This window comes from Ctenopharyngodon idella, chromosome 16, assembly GCF_019924925.1.
Source record: "Ctenopharyngodon idella isolate HZGC_01 chromosome 16, HZGC01, whole genome shotgun sequence".
NCBI lineage: Eukaryota > Metazoa > Chordata > Actinopteri > Cypriniformes > Xenocyprididae > Ctenopharyngodon > Ctenopharyngodon idella.
The window spans coordinates 11,215,006-11,221,186 of NC_067235.1; positions in this window are offsets into that span (position 1 = coordinate 11,215,006).

The window sequence follows — 6,181 nt, forward strand, 5'->3', positions numbered from 1 at the left end:
TATTATACCCAATATTGTTGCAAACCTCTAATGTTATCTGTGCATGAAAACACAAAAATAATGTGCATTGTCTCTTGAAGCAATATATAATTGAAATCATTTCTATTTAAAGAAATAACTGAAGACATCATGCTTTATGCACATATATGTGTGTGTGTGTGTTTCTGTGAGGTAGGAGGGTCACAGAAGTATAAATATCAGAGATCATAGAGCATCATCAAAATAAAGAGACTCTTAAGGAACCAGAGAAAAAAACTACAGAAAACATCACATGAAAACAAGATTCACAAGGAAAGGTAAGATCTTTATTTGCTCTTATTAAGTCTTATATTTCCTTTTTATGTCTGAATATGTCTAAAATTGTGAATCCATTTGATAGTGTGTCAGGGGAAAAGATAAAAAAAAGTTATATAATGATAAATGATTTAAGTAATACTGTATAAAGGATCTAAAGCAATTTAACTACAGTATTAATAATATAGTTTTACTGTAAAATAATGTATTTTTAAAAAGTATTTTTGCTGACTGTTCAATAAAATGTAACTGTAAATGTAATATAAATTTGATTATTACTATATTTTGAGAGAGATGAAAGAACCAGACAGTTAAAATATATTGTTTTTCATCTTCATACATGAATGAGCAAAAGTATTGTGATTCTATATAGAACCTTCAAGGGTTCCGTCAGGAGCTTCATATATAGAACCCTTTTAGAGGTTTCCATCATGGAATCAGATTTAGTTTTAATTAATTAATCGACGCATTTTTAGTTTTACTTACATTTCATTAATTAAGCAGCTTTAAACATACTTTATCACTAGAAAAAAATCAAATAACCTGTTAATCGTGTAAGTATTATGGAATCATTTGAGACATTTCTCCTTATTTAGAATCTTTTTGGCATAAAGTGTTCTTTAAAATTGAGTCAAGAACGCTAGAACCTTTTTTTCTAAGAGTGTACAAACGTATTGTTCACATCAAATTATTTTTTAATAAAGACTTAATAATAAGTATTGTTATTATTTTTACAGATGGGTTCAAATGTCCTCACCGGTCATATACTGCTCATTGCTGCCTTTCTGCTGAGCGCATTTGCTCCAACTCTCTCTGTGAACCGAGGTGGAGAGTGCACATTCAACACCAAAGGTACTTCACTGTGCATTAGTGAGTTTGCATTTAATGCACCCCACGTGGCGCTAATGTGTAAATACATAAATCATAAGTATTTGTGTTATTTTTAGGCACCTGTGAATATCAAGGCCAGGTCTTCGGCATTGGTGAGAGTTGGATTACTAACGACTGCTACCAGTGCGTGTGTATGGAGCCTTTTGGAGTGGGCTGCTGTGATTAGTATGTACTGCTAAGTTCTTTTTTAAATCCTTATTGTAAAAAAAAAAAAAAAAAAATTACGGCAAAAAACTGTCAGACAAAATGGTACAGTGCTTGTCACTGGGGCAGTACCCTAAGGTACAAAAGTGAAAAGGTACATCTTTGTACCTTCTTACCCCTAAATGGTCCATATTAGTACCTTAAAGGTACATATTAGTACTTTAAAAGTACATATTAGTACCTTTTTTTACCTTTGTACCTTAGGGTACTGCCCCAGTGATAAGCATCGTACATTTTTTTCTGACAGTGTGGTTATAGCAAAAATGACAGCTGTGGTTATAAAAACATTTTAGGTTTTATGCCTGGAACTTAAAGGGTTAGTTCACCCAAAAATGAAAATAATGTCATTTATTACTCACCCTCATGCCGTTCCACACCCGTAAGACCTTCATTCATCTTCGGAACACAAATTAAGAATTTGTTGAAATCCGATGGCTCAGTGAGGCCTGCATAGCCAGCAATGACACTTCCTCTCTCAAGATCCATAAATGTACTAAAAACATATTTAAATCAGTTCATGCGAGTACAGTGGTTCAATATTAATATTATAAAGTGACGAGAATATTTTTGGTGCGCCAAAAAAACAAAATAACGACTTATATAGTGATGGCCGATTTCAAAACACTGCTTCATGAAGCTACTGGAGGCGTTATGAATCTTTTGTATCGAGTCAGCGGTTCGGAGCACCAAACTCACGTGATTTCAGCAGTTTGGCGGTTTGACACGCGATCCGAATCATAATTCGACACAAAAGATTCATAACGCTCCGAAGCTTCATGAAGCAGTGTTTTGAAATCAGCCATCACTATATAAGTCGTTATTTTGTTTTTTTTGGCGCACCAAAAATATTCTCGTTGCTTTATAATATTAATATTGAACCACTGTACTCACATGAACTGATTTAAATATGTTTTTAGTATATTAATGGATCTTGAGAGAGGAAATGTCATTGCTGGCGATGCAGGCCTCACTGAGCCAACGGATTTCAACAAAAATATCTTAATTTGTGTCCTGAAGATGAACAAAGGTCTTACGGGTGTGGAACAGCATGAGGGTGAGTGATTAATGACAGAATTTTCATTTTTGGGTGAACTAACCCTTTAAATCTACAGTAAATAATAATAATAAAAAACATTAAATTTATATCAACTTAACAACTGAAGTACTAAAATCTGTTTGTACCTTTATAATACATTGACAACCACCAAAAACGAATGGCTTAAATGAAAAAAAAGCCATATGATGAATCAAAGTTCATCACAAGTAGCTTTTCCACAAGCTGAGGTACATATTAATATATTAAAGGTGCAAACAGTGTCATACACACAAATACAAAACGCCATCATGGTACTGTAACACACATAACACTAAAATAATGCAACAAACATTAATTTAATGTTTAACATTAAACCCTAATGTACATAACTGATATCAAAATACTAAGAATAAACATAATTAGTTCAATGAAAAACCAGCAAATGTGAAATATCACATAGGACATTGTGGGAATGATAAGATGGCTGGTTGTTTTTCATTTCCAAAAACTGTATTTTACTGTAAAATTAAATGTCCTGTTTGCTTACAGTTTTTCACCGTGTATAGTCAACTGTTAACAGTTTTTTTTATCATAGCATTTTGTCTTGTACCGTTAAATGCTGGAGCATATATACCTGCACATATTCATTCAGTGTGTATTCTTTCTCACCCTGACAGCAACTCCCAACCAGTAGATTATCCTGACTGGTGTGAGGTCATCAGAAAGCCCGACTCCTGCACCAGTGTGGCTGTGATGAGAGCCAATCACAAACTCCCTTGTCTTTATGGGAAGTGGGGCAGGATGCGACCTGATACATGGAAGTCTGACAATGAATTAATGTTCTAAAAAGAATTTTAAATATCACTAAGGTTTGCAATAATTGTTCATTTTATTTTTTGGGAATTGAAAAGGATGTAGCATTTTTACCATTCTGTTTCAGAGAATTATTGGTTCTCTGCATCAATGTATTATTCAGGTTTAGTGTTCAAATTTGAATTAAGGTGTGTTCACGCCATATCGTAATAACTGTAACTACGAGATTCTGGCTCGTAAAAAGCGTTCATGTCCTCGTAGAGCTCGTAATTACAGCTTGTAAGCTGGGAGTTTTCTGAAAGCTTCCACATGTATCACATGGCCACTGCACCACCTGACCTCTGTAGATTCATTTAGGCATTGATAGTGGTGCCATAGAAACGCATAATTCCCAGTCCAAGGACCTGAACAGCTCCGAATACAACATCACGTGTTATCATCTCAAGATTCCGGTAAATACAAGGTGGCGTGAACGTGAAATAATAATTCTAAAAAATACTATAGTTTTATTGGTTTAAATTCGGCATGAAACAAGCTGCGACAGTCTTTTCTTCTTTATTGGGATATGTATAACCAAATGAAATGACTTCACGAAAAAGAAAAAATGTAGGGCGGGGCTTGATTTGGTCCATCGGGAATTGATTGGATCATTGCGAGTGACAGGTTGTCCCGCCCTCACACCAGTAAACACGTCATCAGAGAAGAGATGTTGCTGCAAGAGGGAGGGGAAGATATTTTGATTAAAGATTTCGAGGGCACATGAATTTAAAAAATAATGTTCACAGATAAATCATTTATAATAAATACTGCAATATTCCATAAAAAACAATTGTCAATTTTGATTTAATGTCACTGGGATTTAATAAGTCTGCGATGCACAGGCTTTAGTTAGTGATATAATTCTCAGCCATTTTAAAACTGAAAAGGTTTGTAAAATGTGTAAAATTTGGGAGGATCTATTGACAGAAATGCAATATAATATACATAACTATGTTTTCAGTGGTACATAAAGACCCTACCTAATGAACTATTGTGTTTTTATTACCTTAGAATGAGGCATTTCTATCTCATACATCGCGGGTCCCTCCTCCATGTCAAGTCGTCATTATGTGCCGGCATGTTTCTACAGCAGCCCTAAACGGACAAACACTCTACAGAACGCGTTTTGTCACTATGTTGCTCTTCTTCTAAATCATTTGTGTTTTTAGAGGCAGCTTGAATCGTCACTACGTTGAATACGCACAAAGAAGAAGAAGTAGTAGTAGTAGTCGCCTGGTTTATTAGAAGCAGAGACCGTTCTTTGTTAGAAGTAAGAAGAAACCTCATTGCTTCACACAAGCTCTGCTCTCTCAGACGACGTCATGTCGGCCAGACGGCCACCGTAGCTTCTCCGAAAGGGAGGGGAGCAAGGGGTGTGTGCCGTTAGTTGCAGTTCGCAACCTCACCGCTAGATGCCGCTGTAACAGACGTAGGCTGGTAAGTGCTGTGCATGTAAACCTCACTCCCCTGATCTCAAGAGATGCTCTAGCAACTGATGCTAGGGGTTGTAGCCTTTACTGTGAGTTCACACCGCCGCCGACGAGAGCGGCAAAATTCGCCTTGGCTGCCCTGTCAACAACGCTGTACTGTGCGTTCAAACCGCCGCCGGCGGGAGGGTCAAAGTAAATGACAAGTTGTGGCAACCAATCGGAATCCTCTCAAACGAGGACCTCTACATTCCGATTGGTTGCCGCTGAACTGCGTCATAGCTCATTACCATAAAGTTGACCTGACTTCAACTCTCCTCGATGCTCTCACGGTCCAAAACGCGCCGCGCTGCACCGCTCTCGCCGGAGCTCGCCGCCAGCTCACATTGAAAATGAATGACTTCCTGTCACTTTGACGCTCTCACTGGCAGCGGTGCGAACACACGGTTAGCCTCCTTGTTAGAGCGTCCGACTCCCACGCGGACGGGCCCGGGTTTGCGTCCCGCTTGGAGCGGGCAGGTGCAAACTAGAAGGGTTACACTGCTAAAATTTACACACTGCACCTTTAACTAAATAACTGTTGATTTCATATGTCACATCTGTATGGTTTTTCTTTTCATTTTCTATGTGGTTTGCAATTTTTGAAAATTTTGTTACTAAATATATGGTATGTCTAAATACAGTTTGTGTGACTTTACAATATTAAACATTAAACATATATTTAAATCAATTATACAAAATGTCTAACATTTAGCCAAAATGGGTTACACGATTGACAATTCACAAAATTTTAGTTTGTAAAGTTAGTTAGCTAGCTTGACATAAAAAAATATAGGAAATTGAGAAAATGTCATATTTTTATATAAAATATTGTTTTTTTTTTTCATTAGTTAATTATTATTTTTAAAAGTACAACTTTTACTACTATGAATTTAAAATTAATATCAATTCAAAATTTCAGAATTATGACGTTGTAGGATTTTAATTGTTAAAGCCTATTGATCTAATGCTTTAAAAATGTAATATGCGCCAACAGTGTACCGTATTCGTCGAATGTGGCTAATATTATTTTAGTCTTGAGTAGATGCCAGCAGCAGAAGATCTCTTTCGATTTTCCTTTGCTGTCAAGCATGTGTGTTGAAATCTGATAGGGTGTCGGTGCACGCTGCCGATGGAGCGTCGCAATAAACATAAACGTAAACCAATGGAGGGCTGAAGGTGGTAAACTCGGTCAGAATAAAAACGTTCGACCTTTGATTACCTAAAACCTCTCGGACACAATCTGGAATGCGAAATATTTAGCCAGGTGTATTTTTCTGCCCAGAAGTCACATGATGAGACTGAGCCATCACGTGTCAACGTTCAAGTTTCAGGAAAGTTTTCATTTCTGGGCGGAGAAACACCGCCCATCTCCCGCCCCTTCTGCATCATTATTGGCTCTTACTTAGTGTTGTTCTTTTTGATAGGTCCAAATTCA